The sequence below is a fragment of the Scomber japonicus genome, chromosome 16 (genome assembly GCF_027409825.1).
Source record: "Scomber japonicus isolate fScoJap1 chromosome 16, fScoJap1.pri, whole genome shotgun sequence".
Taxonomy (NCBI): Eukaryota; Metazoa; Chordata; class Actinopteri; order Scombriformes; family Scombridae; genus Scomber; species Scomber japonicus.
Window position 1 is genome coordinate 28903517 of NC_070593.1, and position 18618 is coordinate 28922134.

The window sequence follows — 18618 nt, forward strand, 5'->3', positions numbered from 1 at the left end:
GGACCTGTTGGGCTTCTTTCACTCGCCATTGTCTTGAAATCAGAGAGTTTCTAATACAGTATACAGTAGTAGACGGGCTCTGCTCGAAATGCGCGCGTACACACGGCGCGTGCGTGATGTTGGTGTTTACTGTCATCCTCAGTCACAGCCAGAGATCACTTCCCAAATGCAAACAGAGAAGACGAATGACAGATAATAAATAATGAGAATATAAATGATAACATGAAAATAATGGTCATTTGCGAGTCTCTAGCCTCGAGTCCGAGTCAAGTCTGAAGTCTTTTGAGGTCGAGTCCGAGTCGAGTCTGAAGTCAATGTGTAGTGCGACTTAAGTGCGACGAGTACGAGTCGCAAGTCCGAGTCACCAGCTCTGCTGATCATCTTCTTACATATACCTATTTGTTACTGCCAGAAATCTCAAACTTGGATTCATCAGTAAATAGGACCATTTCCAGTCATGAACTGTAAAATGCTGGTATTTCTTACCTATCTATCTATCTACCTTTCTAAACACATCTGTGCTTCAAAATGTGGTATAGACACTTTTTATGATTCTTACACCACATTCTGCGAGGGTGCAGACTATGAACAGTGTGTAAGGGTTAAGCACAGTCATATTTATAACAGCGGAACACTGCTGCAAGTTGAGTTACTTAAATGAGCACCTGATAAGTAGATCAAATCCATCTGAATGCTCCAATAGAAGTGATACAATTCAAGGAAATCTAACCTTTGGAACAAAATAGTTCAGTGAAAAAGTTCAAAAATAATGTGCTTAAACATGATTAATCTAATCTAGAGCAGAATCATTAACACTTCTTCATTTTACACGTCATAACTTCCTGTTTAGTGTTTTAAATGTTTCTGAATCCACAAACTTTCTCATTATTTCCAGGTTTATGTGAAAATATGAAGCTCCCAAGAATCACCAGCAACAGGATATTCTGCAGTCCTTTAAATGTTTATTTCATTGCTTTGGCTTTAGGGTGGGGCGACCAGCAAAAAACAACAAACAGAGGGGAACTAAAGCTGAGAAACAGAACCTGGCCTGTTATTATATATTGGCAAAGCTATGTACAGTGTTCTACACAGAAACTGACTGACTGACTGACTGACTGACTGACTGACTGACTGACTGACTGACTGACTGACTGACTGACTGACTGACTGACTGGCTGGCTGGCTGGCTGGCTGGCTGGCTGGCTGGCTGGCTGGACGTGGAGAGGAGAGATCCTGCAGGGGTTTGGGGGAAGCTGCCTTTAAGCCTTGAACCAATCAACTCCATGGAACAAGCTACACACCCAATCACACAATCACTGAATCAGCCTCACCTGCGGCCCATTATTCACAACTACTGCAGCAGGTTCAGCAGACACACAGAGAGAGATCCACACGTACAAAAAGGCGATTAACACAAAAAAAACTCACTATACAACCTCTGGGTCATTGCCTCTCCCTTCTTAAAGATTACACACTTCTCACTAAAAGATATGTTTGATTTCACAGGACATACAAACACAGAGGGGATTGGATAAATTCAGCTTAATCCACTAATTAATTAAACTGGGAAGTGTTACACCCCAGCATAGCAGAGACCCTGGTGCAACATGAAATAAAGTGGCTCCCCTCCTCTCAGCTCCCAAGAACCATAAGCAACAAGGAGGTTGCAGCCCTATAAGTTTTATTTACCTTTTTTTTTTAAGTCTGTGTAAAGTAAGAATAAATATGTTTTCTGAGTTTGACATACCACAGAAAAGTGTGTTGTTAACCACCCTGCCAAATTTGAATGATTTAAAAAAAATGGCCAAATATATACCCCGCCCCCTACCAAGTGTCACCTGTCAATCAAAGTCACCACCTCTACCCGAAACATGGACACTACGTCTGAGAGGTTTCTGCTGCTAGCTCAGCAGCTAACTCAGTGGCTAACTCAGCTAACTGGCTAACTGTAGACTGTAGTAGTAGTAGTGTGCGCTGAATGTATTTATACCTCTACAGCAGCAGGGGCGGGTTTATGCTAATCACCGCCGTCTTACGTAACGCAGCAGTGATTTTTCAGACCCGCCCAGTAAATCTTGAACACAGAAATCTTGAAACACAGTTTGTGAAGCCTAGCTCCACAATTCAAATCTAAATGGTTGAAATGCTTTTTACACCTTTTTTAGAAATACATTTATGATCTATTTAATGTGTTTAGAAGAAAATGTCTGAATTCACTTTACACGGTCATTTAGCTTAAGAGTTGGCAACAGCAAAATGACTGTTTAGGGAACTAAAGCTAAAACCTCCTGAACTTCCCTACTCTAACAAAATAATGAACAAAAAGACAAGTTAATAACCTAACTCCAAAAACAGGAGAAAAACTGAAGTAATCAAAAATGAACTTGGGCTGTTTTTTTTACACAAGCAAAATTACAATATTTAACATCAACACATGCTGTCTGGCAGTGTTGGGGAACGTTACTTTTAAAAGTAACTAATTACAGTACAAAATGACTGCCATTAAAAAGTAAATAGTTACATTCCAGCATTACCTTCTGAGAACGGTAAGTGGTTACTTTGTGATTCCTCATGTAGTTTTAGTCCAGACCTCCTTTAAATATAATGAGTGTACCATCATCACACAGCCAAGTCTGACCCATCATCTGTAAATCTTTACACTAATAGCAGGAATGACACACACTATGTCTCATTTACAGCTCTTTATTGGACTAAAGTGGTTTCTCTAACATAAGCTCACATACAAGTTATAAACTCCATCCAGGCTTTTAAACACATGTACATCACTGCTACAGACCAACACACACAACCTGCATGTTACTGGAATGTTCTTGCTCTGATTTCCTTCTATAAATTCAAAATAATGTGAATATTTCCACAAAGTGAATGCTGTCCCTCCTGAGCTGCCGTACACGTGCACAGTGATATAACCACATGACCAGGTGTCTGTCTTTGTGGATTTTCTTTTTTGGTAAAAAGGTAGCTACAGGAATAGTAATTAATAATAACAATTTACCTTTTTGAAAACGTAACCACCCAACACATGCTAGCTGGTACGTTGGTTGGGAGTTGGGAGTGGAGCTGGAACAAACTGGCCTTTATGCTATGGTTGGACCCAATCAGTTCTGTGGAACCCAAGTCACTGGCAATCCTTCACACCCAGACACCACAGCAGGATCACCTTAAACCTAGGAGAAGAGAAAGATCCAAAATACATGCACAGAGCTAAAGCACTTATATATGCTTATATAGCATGCTTATATATAACAAGAATATAAAAAATACTCAGACATCCTCTGAGTTGTAACAAGCAACGTTTTTTAGGAAGCCTGGAGTGGCCCTGGCCCTTGTGTATCATCCACCAAAAACAGAGAAAGAATTTATCACTCACTTTAAGGACTTTCTCTCAAATACTATACCCAACTTTGATCCAGTTCTGATTCTTGGTGATTTTAGTACTCATGTTTGCTGTCCTGCTAAGCCTCCTGAAAGTGATTTTATCCATGTGGTTGAGTCTTTTAACCTTGCTTTGATCACTACTTGTCACAAGCTAGGCCTACATTCGACCTAGTCTTTGGTTTTCTGATCTAGTATGAAGATATAATTAATGCTTCTCAGTCAGATGATACTGCTGTCAAATTTGATTCTACTAAATTTCCTGTACAATTGTTTTGCTACATTCTTCAACTTTGAAACTCCCAATATCTACACTATTGAGGCTTCTCCTCTCCACCTCAGCACTGAGGATCTCACTTCCTTCCTTATTTAATACCACCTGCTCATCTATTCTGAATAATGAATCTTTCTCTACTTAAACTGAAATGGTATAATCCTATAGATCTGCCTTGCCTTAATGACAACAGCAGAGCCCTGGGGAAGGAGAGCAGAATCTCTGACAAAAAGTGGAAGAGTGATAAGCTTCAATTTTTTATTTTTGAAATTTTAAGAAACAATCTTCACAAATGTCAAAAAAGCAGTTACGGCTGAGAGAGCAAAATACTTTTCTGACCTGATTTCCAACAACTCTCATAATCCCACAGTCTTATTCAACACCATCAATTCTGTCATCTTCCCCATCCCAGTGCCAGCTTAGATGTGTGCCCTGATAAATGCCAAGAATTTAAAAACATTTCACTAGCAAAGTTGAAGATATAATAAAAATTTAACCTCCCACCTGTGACCTAGCTCACTGTTCTCACTGTTCTTCTAACCCATCATGCTACCTGCAACCTGGGTCCCATTTTTTTCCTATATGCTTCCCCTCTGACAAATTATTTTAAAAAATGACATTTACTTCCACTGTTATGCTGACGACACTCTGCTCTTTCTCCTTGAGGACATAAAATGTTGGATGGCCCAAAACTTGAAAATGACTGAATGTCTCAAGCTGTCCTAGTTGTCCCCCTGACTCTGACGAAGTAATAACCAACAGTTTTGCCCCCCCCCCACCCACACACACACACACACACACCCACCCCCGTCAAACCTCATGTCAAAAACGTTGGTGTGATATTTGATTCTGCTTTCAAGATTGACAAGCAAGTTATTGCAGCAGTGAAAGCTAGTTTTTTGTCCAGCTTTGTACTACTGCCACAATCAAGTTGATTCTCTCTTTCAAAGATCTTGAGGAAGTATTCCACATCTTTATATCCTCTCACATGGACTACTGCAACTCCCAGTTGTCCATGTCCTACTTAAAACTGGTCCAGAACACCACAGCCAGACTCCTGATGGGTTCCTGGAGGAGGGATCATATGATACCTACACCCTGGCCTCCCTTCACTAGCTGCCTGGAGAGTTCATAGTTGATTTTAAGGTTATTCTGTTTGTTTAAATAGGCTGCTCCTTTCCATTTCCCTTGGGCGGATGTGACTCAGGAGGTAGAGCTGGTCGTCCACCAATCAGAAGATCAGCGAGTCTATCCCCGGGTCCTCCGATCCACATGTCCATGTGTCCTTGAGCGAGATTCTTAACCCCAAATTGCTCCTGATGGCTGCGCCAATAGTGTTTGAATGTTTGTGAATGTTAGCCTCCATCTGCTGAGCAGGTTAACACCCTGTGTGGTAGCTCCTGTCATTAGTGTATGAATGTGTGTGAATGGGTGAATGTGACATGTAGTGTAAAAGTTCTTTGAGTGGTCAACAAGACTAAAAAAGTGCTATATAAGTACAGTCTATTTACCTTACCTATCAGATCTGCCCCCTCCATCGACTCTTTTAAGCCCAGGCTCAAAACGTACTTTTATTCACTAGCGTTCCTCCTGATGTGGCTGATTTCTGCCTTTATTAATGTGCTTTATTAATAAATTTGACTTAACTTTGACTACCAGGATTTTTCATGCTTTGTTGTTTTATTTATAGTACCCATTCAATGCTCATACTTCTTACAGTTAGTGCTTATACATTACTAAAGAATAGACGAGAGCATTAAGGTAAGTTACAGTGCCTGTAAATATTCTATTTCGCAGCATAAAAGTAAAATAGATTTTCCCATTTGAAATGAGCCCACACATTCAGGAAATATATGTCAAGTTGTGATTTATGTCAAGTTGTGTAGTTTGTGGCCTGAATAAAGATCCCACTCAGCATGCAGTGTGTCTGTGTGCATAGATGTGTGTGATAGTTGGAATTCAAAATAACCACATCTTCTCTTTATCAGCGACGTACACACACACACACACACACACCTCCTAGAGTGTGAAGCAGCAGGCAGGCTGGTTGTCAGAGGTGATCTTCAGATGCTGTTGGTGGATATTCACTCTGACATCCTCTTCATCTCTCAGATTGCAGCCTTCCTCCCAGGAGACACCTGTGGTATATTGAGGGTTTATTTTTATTGGGCTCATTTTTGGGACTGAGTTTACCACTCCAATGCTACACTCCTACAGGATGATGTTAAACATGTTCCCATCTTAAATGTCTTGAAAGTCATGACTGAAAAAAGAAGCATGTGTATTTCTACTACTGAAAAGTATTCTTAATATTTTGTCCATCCTATTTGCATACATGAATACATCACTTTTCTGACAATGTCCAAAAACTAAAAAAAAATGTATGGCAGAGCTGTTGTATTGGATTGCATTAGCTTGCTGAGTGTAGCTGTACACAAAGTTATGTAGAGCCCTTAGTATTACTGTAACATTTCTAAGCTGACCATTAAACTAAAACAATGAGCTAAAAAGAGCTTAAAAAGCCTCTCCAAAGCTACAGCTCTCTGTAGGTTCACTCTCTGCAGGCCATGCACAGACACAATATCCAGCAAAATCCAGGTATTAGTTTTAGAGATACCCTGTCATGGACCAAAGTGTTCAACCTGACCTGTGCTGATATACGCTGTAGTCTGTGTGACAGCTCCGAGTGCAGAGCTCAGGACGAGGACAGGCTGGAAATCCCAGATGGGGAGCGTTCAGGCAGCACAGGCCGGATTATAACTCTGAACATCAAATTGTCTTATGTAACACATTGTAGAGCAGACGACAACCACCAGCAGCTGTTACGCAATCCGCTGTTGACCTGGCAAGGAAGCGGCATGCCTGCACATGTGCACACATACTAAAAAGAGAGAGGAAGCACACACACACACACACACACACACACAGCCCCCCCCCACACACACATTATTATTTAAAGATATTGTCAGCAATTTTTTATATTTTTGTGTAGAGCCAAATCAACAATGAACTGATCTAATAACAAGTATTGTGTGTATATCCCAAGTGATAGACCTCCGAGTGTTTATATTTTAATGGGTGCAGCTTCTCCAGCTATTATGGTAAAAGTGGAGCAGCCCCCATAAACTCACAGACCACTGTGCATAGAGATTCTTCTCAGGTGAAGCTAATCAGTCAATCAAATCTGTGCATGTCAACAGATTCGATGGTCAGTGAGACACACGGAGAAAAGACGAGAGACAGAGAGGCGGCAGATAAGGGCTCAAACTAAACACTTTATTTAAGAACCACAATCAAAAGCTTTCTGTAATGCACTGTATTTTGAAATGCCATCTTTATTTGATATAAGAAAGAAAACTTATTTATCTTATTATTTTTTTATTCTTATTTTATAATTGATTTGAATCCCACAAGTAGAGTGTAAATACTAATAAATGAATTGTACTGTATTTATGTGACAGTCTACAATCTAGCCACTAGACACAGATGCTGATGGAACTACAAAGCTACTTCAAGCTACTGAAAAACAACTCAGACATTATGATGTTCTGGACCTTCACTTGAGGACATTTTCACTAATTGGACCTCAGTGAATTTTAATTGAATACCTCTGGGCTAGACTAATAACCAGTTTTCAGTCTCTGGAGGGTAGTTCTATTTAAGGCAGACAGTCACTGAGCATGTGCAGGAACAATGCTGTGTTCATGGAGAGAACTAGTTTCAACCTGTTGACTTTGTACTACAATGTTAATTTCTCAGACAACTTGAGTACAATGTCTGTCTCCAGAGACTGAAAGCATGACTACTGTTATAAGTCTTTGGAGCTGTTTCCAGACAAACTAATGTGACAGTAATCTTTGAGTTGAATGAACATGTCTCCCTGTGCACTAGTGTGACTTGCTGATGTGTTTCTTTATATTTTGAATAACAATGGAGGTCTACAGTACATAGAAATAAGACACATCAGACTTTGGATACACACACAAGAACAGCAGTTCATTGTTATTTTGGCTCTGCACATGAAGATGTGTTGACGGCACATCTTTATCAGGTCAAAGATCAGTTGTGGAAGCATCTATTTAAATTAAAGTCGGCTTTGCAGTACATGTGCAGGTGTTATTCTCCTTTCATATTTACATTTCAAAATAACCAAAACCAAACCAGACTCGAGCGTGAAATTTCACACAACAAAAACAACAATCTTAAAAACAACCACAGCACTGATACTGTGTTGAACTCTATATCCTCCAGCACATGCACACATCAGTTCCTGTGAATCCTTTTTGTGTGGAGAAACAATTTGAATCCTGCACGAGAGGGACGGTCTGCCAGTAATGTTTAATATAGATTACAGCAGTGAACGGCTATAATGGCCATGAATAGTATCACAAATGGGCTTTATATAAAAATCACAAGGATTATGTGTTAAAGCTTAAAGCTGCAGAACAGTTGGTATTTAAGAGCTATAGATGGTTTTCATCTCACAGCAGTATATTTTTAATTACAATGTGCCATGCTTTGGATGAGCTACACATTAGTTTGCTTTTAAAACACATCCAAATATAGAGACAGTGACAGTGGATAAAGTATGTTGGTTTGTCAGTGAGGACATATGGTCATAGTAAATCTCATACTCCTAACAGCAGCACGTCGTCATACTTCTGCTGCAACTATGTTAGGATTCATTACCATTTGAGGACTCTAATGAGGCACTCCACCTCTACAGTCTAATTAAGGAGTGCAGGATTGATTTGATTGAGATGTGTGAAACCTTGTTTAGCCAAAATAACCCGACTATATCTGTACATGGAGTTATTTCAAATGCTGTGTCGTGTGAGGGGCTCATCTTGTCACCTGTCTCCCACTGCTGTCATTCTCTTACCCATTGTTATTCGTTTCTCAACTTATTTCTAACTCTAATTGATAGTTTGATTAGTGACATTGTCCTAATAAGGAAAGAGCAGAATTGGTAGTTTGGTCTTCTTGTCAAGCCACGAGAATGATGTTTGTCAGGAGCAAAGGTGGAACTGCAAAACTCTCTCTCTCTGCCTCTGTCTGTTTGCTCTCTGTCTCCTAGCAACAGTCAATATTGGTTTTCTATAAACCATCACCTCTATCCTTACCAGACCAACTGTTGAGGTCACAGATTTAAAAAACTTTTCTTTTTGGTTAGATTGAAATATATTGGTTTCCACATTACATTGCCAAATGGTAAATAGACTGTACTTATAAAGCTTTTTTAGTCTTTTTGACCATTCAAAGCACTTTTACACTACATGTCATATTCTCACATTCACACACATTCATACATGATGACAGGAGCTAACACACAGGGTGCCAACCTGCTCATCAGGAGGAGACTAACATTCATACACATTCATTCACTATGGGTGCAGCCATCAGGAGCAATTTTTTGGTTAAGTATCTTGTCCAAGGACACATCGACATGTGGACTGGAGGAGCCGGGAATCGAACTGCCAGTCTTCCGACTGGATGAGCGCTCTACTTCTTGAGCCACAGTACCTTTATAATTGTACTCTGCTCTGCTCTCCCTGGATGACACTGTCATCCCCTCTCCAGACCAAAGAAAATCCATGACCTCCTCCATCCTGGACAGATTATAAAAACTTTAGGGCTGGGTATTGTGGTCAATTTCCTAAATCAATTCAATTCGAGGTTTAAAAGTGCAAACTTGTAAATTGGACAGTTTAAAAAGTCTCAAAAGTGCAATTTTGAAATTAGAAAGGAATTGCAAGAGAAAGTGCATTTGAACTACAACATTCCATCACTGCAAAATGCATTAAGGCACTGTTTATTAAAGTGCAAAAATAAAAATAATGGTAACAAAACTAAAAGTAAAACTTAAACTGTCTAAAGTCAAGTCCTGTTATTGTGACTTATTGTGAGATTCTTGTGCAGGAAAAGGAGCTCATTGACATGATTTGGGGTTAGGCAGCTCCTTTTTGCAGTGACTATATCATCCACAGTTGAAAACACCCGCTCAGACGCAATACTGGTCCCTGGGATGCAAAGGTATTGCTTCGCAAGGCGAGCCAACAGTGGATACTCCCTTTCATTTGACCTCCATCAGGTCAGAGGATTTTCATTCAGCCCAGCAGGACTTTCTACCCTGTATCTTCTGATTTCATCTTCAGCCCTCATTGCTGGAGTTTTCTGTCCATGTTCCTTTACTGTTGGTGAGTAGACTGTCCCAAGGAGAGACTCCAAGGTGCTGGATTTCTTGGGCTTCTTGGGTGAAGTCGCTTCCCCCATCTCCTCAGTTCCTTCATCAGCATCATTACCATCAGTATTTTGCTGTTGAATAAGACAGGGGAAAAAACAGAAATAAATAAATAGATTGAAAATCATTTATGAACTCTTTTAAATTATATAGTATTCCTTATAATCCAATAGAGAATCTTTTAATTGTCAATGAAAACATTCTTATTAAATTGAACAGTTTTTTCTAAATACTACATCACGTGCAGCAGCAGCGGCAGCCTCAGTCTGCAGTCTGGAGAAGGTGTCATCTGGCTCTTTAGCAGACAGGGATGGTAGGGCCTTAAAGTGAGGATCCAGCGCTGATGTTGCATACAATGTGTCCTTCTGTGCATCATATCTTAAAGACATTTCACACATTGTTTTTGTTATCACAATATGAGTATAAACATGGCCTGCATACAAATATACAATCTCACACATACAAACAAAAGTGCATGGATTATAAATTAATTGCTACAACTAATCAGTAAAATGAGAAGAAAATGCACATATAAAATACAAAACTTTGCTTTTGTAATGTTTTGATTTGGCCTACCACTGACTATTGCATACACACACACACACACACACACACATAGAGAGAGAGAGAGAGAGAGAGAGAGAGAGAGAGAGAGAGAGAGAGAGACCTTAGCATACCTTGTCCTCAAGTTATTCTTTACAGTAGCCTTCAAGTCCCTCACCACGGTGGAGTCTTCGAGGCTGGGGGTCAAGGCCTCTTGCAGGGCGAGAAGTGGGGCAATGACGGACAGAGTTGGTTGCTTGTCCTCCGACATTGCCAGTGTAGCTATTTCACTGGTTTCAAGACCCGCACCAAATCTTCGGCAATCGTTACATCCTCCTCTGTTAAGGTGCACAGATCTTTTTCATTCCTGCGCACATCTTGTGAAAGGAGAGTGGCAGAGATGGCTGGCTGTTGCTCTAAAAAGCGCTCCAGCATGTCCAGTGCACTGTTCCACCTAGTCACAACGTCTACTGTTAGCTTGTGCGCTGGCAGTTGAAGCAGTTTGTTTTTCTTTTAGTATGTGGTTTGCCATCATACTCCGGTGAAAGACTGTTGCTATACGCTTCACTCGAGCAAGGAGACGTGACACAGCTGGGAGTTTTAGACCTGCTTGTGAGGCTAAATTCAGTGTGTGCGCGAAGCAGCTGACGTGCATTAGCTGCGTTATTTCAACCGCACGAACCATATTTGCAGCGTTGTCGGTCACGACTGCAGGGTCTTTGCTGGTCAGCCCCCATTCATGTATGGCCCCCATCAACATATCAACTATATTAATAGCGGTGTGGCTCGTGAGAACCTCGGTGGTCTATAGCACATGAGACATGAGGCACCACTCGTTGTAGATGTAGTGAGAAGTCACTGTCAAGTATGACTGCGTTGACAGTGATGTCCAGGTGTCACACGTTATGCCGACTCTCTCTGCTGACTGTATTTTCGTTAGGATGTCGTTTTTCACACATGTATACATCATGGGGATAACAGTTTCAGTCAGATGTTTACGTTGCACCATAACGTAGTGTGGTTCGAGCACCTGAATGAGCCGCTTGAAGCCTTCATTTTCCACTACCGAGTACGGTCCAAAGTCTTTGCAAACAAAAGTTACGATGGCCTCCGTTATCTTTATGGCCCATGGAGAATCTGTTGGTAATGTTAGTCATTCCCTCAGTTTCTTTTGTTTTGCCCCGGCTTGTTGTCGGAAGCTAACGTTAGCGTAGTGTGATACCTTGTCAAGTGGTTTCTGAGGTTGGTAGTATTTCTGCAATAACTGAGCTCCGCTTGGCAGACCTTGCAAACCACTTTGGTTTTATCCAGCTTTTTGTCCTTTGCTGTTTTAAATCCAAAATGGTTCCAGACGTCAGACTTTAGCTGGGACGGCTTGCTGAGCGGGGTTTTACCTCGATCTCATGCCTTATGAATCGATATTGCAAAATTTAAATGAAATCGATTCAAAATCAATTAAATCGATTTTCTTACCCAGCCCTATGTGCAATACACTTATACATAAACTGCCTTACTCATCTTCTTTTTAATATAATTATTTATTACCTTCATCTGTTCTGTGTATTTATCTGTAATGCACTGTTAGCAGCAGCACTCACAATCTCGTTATATAGGTGACTGTACAATGACAATAAAGACTATCTTATATCATATTATAATCAATATTTTATTCAATTATTTCCTTCTAACTGCATGATGTGTTTTGGGGTTTTCTCCCCCAGAGTGCTGCTTTGTGTGTGCTGATTGTTATATGCTATTTCAGTTCAGAACACAAAATTGGACGTTTCACTCTGAATGGACGGCTTGTGCAAAACCTAAACAAAAAACATGAGTAGTAACAGCATGGTTAAACAATAGTAGTAAACACATTTAACACAGCTTGTCATGGCTGAATCCACATAAAAAAGATAATGAACCATCTCTGCCAACACTAAAAAGCTCTCAAGGGATGAAAAAGTTCAGCTTCAATGATAGTTGCACAGCTGACACACAGTAACAAATGAGAGTTACGGATGTAGCTGCGGTTCTATGAATCCCAGATGACCACCAGAGGCGGTGCTTAAAGCAATGGATATTTCCGTCTTGTGCATGCACGGGTCAAGCACAAACTCCAACAGAGTCACCTGTGACCCTCACATAATCCGACAGGTAATACATTTCGGTGTCACCTGAGGATCTGTTCCACTGTAATCTTCTCGCGAACCCACAAAGATTCCGAGTGACTGAATACTCTGGCAGTCATCCGGGATTCATAGAACCACAGTTACCTCCGTAACTCTCGTTCTATTTCATCCCTCCCGCCAGAGGCAGTGCTTAAAGTACTGGATGACTAATAACAACAGAGTCACGAGGAACGCATAAACACTCACCTCAGGAGCATGCCAGGGCTCTAATTACCCAATGTAGGCGCAGTCTCAGCGCCCCCTTCAGAGACAGAGAAACAAGCCTGTGGGACCCCGTAGTGGCTCCAGCAGAGCGCGCCGACTCAAGATAGCAGCCACAAACACCCTCAGAGTGGACTGAGAGCGTCCATTGTCAAAGAGAAGCTGCAAAAACTCCAGGACTACAGCGCAGCAGATCCACATCTCTGCGCACCACCGAGAGGACATCCGCCACCAGCACTCGCACTGCACCCTTGTGGATGGAGCCCTGACATGAAGAATAGTGGACCTAGCCAAGTCACTGCACTCTATCAGGCATGATTCGGGCCCTGCAACGACCAAGCCAACAGGCAGAGGGCGGGTCAGGCCCGGGTGCCAGATCTGACCCCCCAGCTGCAGCAGAGCGGAAACCAGGACCTTTCCGGCCAGTAGGGGCCCACCAGCAGAAGCTTGTGGCAAACCAGCAGACCAGAACATTTCTCCCCCTCAGGGAGGACACAAAATGCTCCACCCCTGTGTGGTGGTCCTCCTGTGCCAAACCACCCCCCAGCCTCTGTGGCAGGCATCCACTGTCACGACCTCCCTGCGGGACGGGATGGAGCCCATGGGCACCCCCTGGGACAGGAAGGCCCGTAGTCTCCATGGGGCCAGAGCCAAAACACACCGCTGCGACACCCTGACCTTCCTGTGCCTGTGGTGCCCTTCATCCAGGTGTAGGGTGTTTACCCACCTCTGCTGGGGGCGCAGCTTCAGCAAGTCCAGCGGGACCACCGACAAGGCTGCCGTCAATCTGCCCACCAGATGTAGCACCTGCATGTAGGAGACCACCCTGCCCCCTCTGAAAGGAACCAGGGAGTCCAGAATGTTGCCCACCTGACGGGAAGACAGATGGGCCTTCATCATGGCAAAGTCCAGGTCCACACCCAGGTAGGTGACCCGCTGCGCAGGCTCGAGGTGTCTCTTCTTGAGGTTCACCCTCAGCCCTAAGTGGGCCATATGAGCCTGCAGCCGAGCCGTGTCCCCACTGCCTGCTGTCGGGACAGAGCGCACACCAACCAGTCGTCCAGGTAAGGCAGGATCTTTAACCCCACACCTGGTTAACACCCTTGGGGAGAGGGATAGCCCGAAGGGAAGCACCCTGAACTGACAGTGTTGCCGTTGGAAGGCGAACCTCAGGAACGGCCTGTGGTGGGACACGATCGGCACATGGAAGTAGGCATCCCCCGGGGCCACCGCCTTCAACACCTCCGCTGTCGTCAGCATCGGGAACGAGAAGACCTTCAGAACCCTTTTGAGGCCCCTCAGGTCGAGGATCAGGAGAAACCCCCCCGTCCTTCTTCGGCACCAGGAAATAGGTGGAATAAAACCCACCCGGCTGCCGCACAGGGTCCACCACTTCCATGGCGCCCTAGGCCAGGAGGGCCGTGGCCTTGGCCGAGCCAAGGGCCGGCGTTGGAACTGCAGCGTGTACCCCTGAGTAAGGGTGGAAAGCACCCAGGTGTCCACAGGGGGGACGGAGATCATGGCCGGCCTCTAGTTCCAGGGGGGCCATGCAATCAGCACAGGAGTGTGACATGGCGGCGTCACTCCTGGGGTAATCCACACTGGGAGAGGGAACTGTGATAAACGCTACTGCACTAGCCATGACTAACAACGCTGTGCTGTCGCCTACCCGTAGCATCCGCCCAGCAACACAAAACTACAAAACTAGCTGGGTCTAACAAACGGCTAGCAATACACAAAAAAAAGACGTACCTCCCAGCAAAAACAGTATCTGCGGCCACAAACACGAACACACACAGCTGGTATGAGCAAGAGCACTGCTGCCAACACAATGGCTTGTTACTTCGGCTCAGACACCTGCTAATCCCTCATTGTTTTGGACAAACATCTCGTCACAGCCTCTGGAGGGCAAACGATGTATCCGCGGCACCAATCACCGGGATTGCGAGGCTGCCAGCGATGACTGTCCAACACTGCAAGAACAATGATCAGATGCGACCATATGTGCAAGCGAGAAGATGAAAAGGAACAGATCCTCAGGGTTTTTTTTGTTTTTTTACATGTGAGAGCTGTAAAAACACCATATACACATTTCTTTAGCTGGACTTTTCCTAATGTGACCCACAGTATACAAAAACGGAAGTAAAATGCTTCTTTTCTCCTTTTGATTGTACAAATCTAACCTGTGTTTATACAAAAAAATCAAATATCATCATTCAAACATGTTGTATTCATCATATCATAAAATATTAATTAGTGTAGAAACGAATTATAAGTCAGATCAGTATATGTATGAGTACTGAGACAACGAAAATGCTGTGTAATGTACACAGAAAATATAACCAGTCCAGACAGTCTTATAAGTGTGGTGTGAATAATGAATCCATTATTTATACCATGAATATACTTTAGGTCAGTTAAAAGCAGGATAAATGTGAATATTAATTAATATGAATACACTATAGGTCAGATAATAGTAATAGTACATATTGTTAAGGAGTAAGTGAAAGGGGTGGGGTTGTGTGGCAGTGCAGGGTGGATGGGGTGGAGGGTTAGGGTGTGTGTATTTGTAACCAAAAAATAATAAGAAAAACATCATTTTATACCTGTCATTCTCATTCACTGGCTTCCCCTGCAGCCCACAACCCCACAGCCTAAACACACTACTGCCATTCAAATGAATGGTAGGAGTGGTGTTTTCACTGCAACACCTGATTTGGTGTGCATTCAGCCCAAGGTGTGTGGGTGGGAGGTGGGGGGTAGTGTTGTGTCGTTCGCGAACGTGTCGTTCGAACGAACGAATCTTTTGAGTGAACGAAGTGAACTGAATCACTTCATGAACTGATTCGTTCCTTTCTCAGTTCAGTTCAGTTGAGCTCAGCCACGAGCATGGCTGCCGGTCGGGAGTGGAACTGCCGCGACTCACTCACTCGTTCACTGCGAACGAATCACTCAGTGATGACTGACTCTGAGTGAGTCTGACACAGCGCCACTTTCAGCACAGTACGTGAACGAGATTCATGTCCTCAGCATGTCATTCAATGATTCGTTCGTGAACGTGATTCGCCGTTGTTCAATTCATGATTCAGCCCACTTTCAGCACAGTACGTGAACGAGATTCACGTCCTCAGCATGTCGTTCAATGAATCGTTCGCGAACGAATCACGTTCGCGAACTGCTGAAAGTGGCGCTGTGTCAGTCACTCACTGACTCAGGGCACTGAGGGCTGAGGAGTTGATTCACGTTCAGTACATGTACTGCTAACATTAGCGCTGTGTTGCTAACATCAGTGTAGCATCATGTTATGTTATTTTACTGTGCACAGAGGACACTTTCACTGTGTAATATTTTTAGTGCATGTATAAGCAGCGCTGCGTCTCCCGCGAATGATTGTATAATATAGTCCTTGAACGCACCGTCCCTCAGTAAGTGAACGTCAACCTCAGGGCTGAATCATGAACTGAATGACGGATTATTTGGCTGTTTATCAGTTCAGGGAGTTGGAGAGCACTGAACGATTCGGTGAACGAATCTTTTGAACGAATCATTTTAATGAACAGATTCTAAAGATTCAGTACAGTAAAAAGAACTGCCGTTCCCATCACTAGTGGGGGGTGCTATCAATGTGGTGCAGAGTCCAGCAAGGTGACAGCTCCTAGAGGGGAGGAGGGCAAACAGTCTGTGGCTGGGATGAGAGGTATCCCTGACGATGCTGCCTGTCTTCCACAGACATCACTTGTGTTGGACAGTCTCAATGGCAGGGAGAGGAGTACCAGTGAAATGTTGACTTTTCACTACCTTCTGCAGAGCTTTCTGGTCTATCCTTAGAAGGAAGAGATACTGATTAGAGTCTAGTACAGAGGTATTCAATTAAAATTCACTGAGGTCCAATTAGTGAAAATGTCCTCAAGTGAAGGTCCAGACCATAATAATGTCTGAGTTATTGTTCAGTAGCTTGAAGTAGCATTGTAGTTCCATCAGCATCTGTGTCTAGTGGCTAGATTGTAGACTGTCACATAAATACAACACAATTCATTTAAAAAGAATAAGAATTACATTTTATTTTCTTATATCAAATAAAGATGTCATTTTAAAATAAAGTGATTAGTTTTGGAAAAATACAAAATAATCTCTTTATTTTTAAACATCTCCATACATATTAACTGTATTTAAACCTCTTACCTGCCACCTCTCTCCCCTTTTCTCCATTTGTGACAGTTGTCTCTCCACATGTCCGAATGCATGGATTTGATTGGCTGATTAGCATCAGGTGAGAAGATTGGCTTTGCACAGTGTGTGAGTTTCTGACAGCCGCTCCACTTTCACTGTAATAGCTGGAGAAGCTGCACCTGTTAAAATAGAAACGCTCAGACAAAATTTAAAAATCCTCAATATTTCATCAGTTACAGGTTGGGGTCCGGATAGGACCACGGTTATGAGAACAAACTAGGGCCATAAAGATTTTGTACCTGTAGAAATAATTTGTGCCTGTGTAAGCATTTTTTCGACAGACACTCAAATTTCCTACCTTCCACGTGCGACATTGAAGTTACAAGACACAAAAAGAAGAAAAAAAAATTAAACATCTAACAAACAACATTTTGTGTTGATTTACTGTATATTTTCTTTTCTTGTGCAATAGTTCATTCAATGAAGTAAATCTATTTTTGTATGTATCAGTCTGTATGTCTAACAAAGCACAGCGGAGTAAAACTATCAGGATTTAAGTGTTCAGGTTGATTTGATAAAACTACAGTAAGAGTTACTGCTAAGGAAAACAGCATTTTGTATCACTCGAAATAATCTTAATGTGATAGTAAACCTGTGTTTATAGGTCTTCATGGTTGTAAACACTTGAAAGCAGTGAACAAACACCAGATACACAGAGCACCTGCATACTGTAGCACAGCAAGCTATGCAGCTAACATCAGCTAATGTTTGGTTGTATGTTAGCACACTGCTAATGTTAGCTGCCTGTTAACATGCAGAGTCAGACAGCTATAGTAACAACTCTGCTGCTACTTTACAGCTAACATCACAATAACAGCAGATATTAATAAACTAGACAGTGAGCTGAATGTCCAGACAGGTAACATTACTGTTTATGTGAAGCACAACAGAGCTGATGTTACTCACTTGTCCGCTTTTTTTCTCAGAATTCTGAGTTTAAAGTCAGAATTCTGACTTTTTTCCCACAGTGGCCCTAATCCTTTTCTCGCTCTGGCCTCCTCCTTTTGACCCGTGCACACGCATGAACGCTTTGGAGGACTGAAAGTGCCAAAATGAAATAAATAAATACACCATTAAATAATTACTTAAATGTTAACTTAAATGTCATTAATTAATTAAATGTGTCATTAATTAATTAAAATTGGAATTAAATACATAAATGTTTTATTAAATGTGTCAATAATTAATTAAATACCAATTCATTGTATGTAAAAAATATATTTCATTATTTCACTATTTAATTAATTATTTCATGGTCCTGTGTTGCAGCGCACCATGAATTTATTTTATTTGTCAAACTCACCCATCAAAGTCAGTGAGCGGATTCGTAATACCTGATTGGTTACCCTGCACATCAAGTCAAGGCATATCGATTCCACATAATGGATTGATGCAGAGCTAGTGAACACACTCCTAAACACTGGGTGGCGCTACTCACATCTACGTTGGTTTTAGATACTCTGTCAAACAAAACTTTTTCTTCAACGCTAAAAGTCCAGAGCGTGCGAGGTGCAGGACAAGATGGCTTTAAATCTTGCCCGGAGCTGCTG

The 18618-nt window shown here is 42.3% G+C and overlaps 1 long non-coding RNA gene across 1 annotated transcript in view; it reads right to left on the reverse strand.

Moving 5' to 3' along the window:
* LOC128375104 (uncharacterized) overlaps window positions 1-6350 on the reverse strand; it is a 13119-nt gene extending 6769 nt beyond the window's left edge. The window contains exons 1-3 of the long non-coding RNA XR_008323071.1: window positions 6318-6350; window positions 5687-5808; window positions 3017-3188 (exon numbers count right to left, since the gene is read on the reverse strand). This is a non-coding gene — a long non-coding RNA (uncharacterized LOC128375104). The remainder of the gene's footprint in view (window positions 1-3016; window positions 3189-5686; window positions 5809-6317) is intronic.
* Between the last annotated feature and the right edge of the window lie 12268 nt (window positions 6351-18618).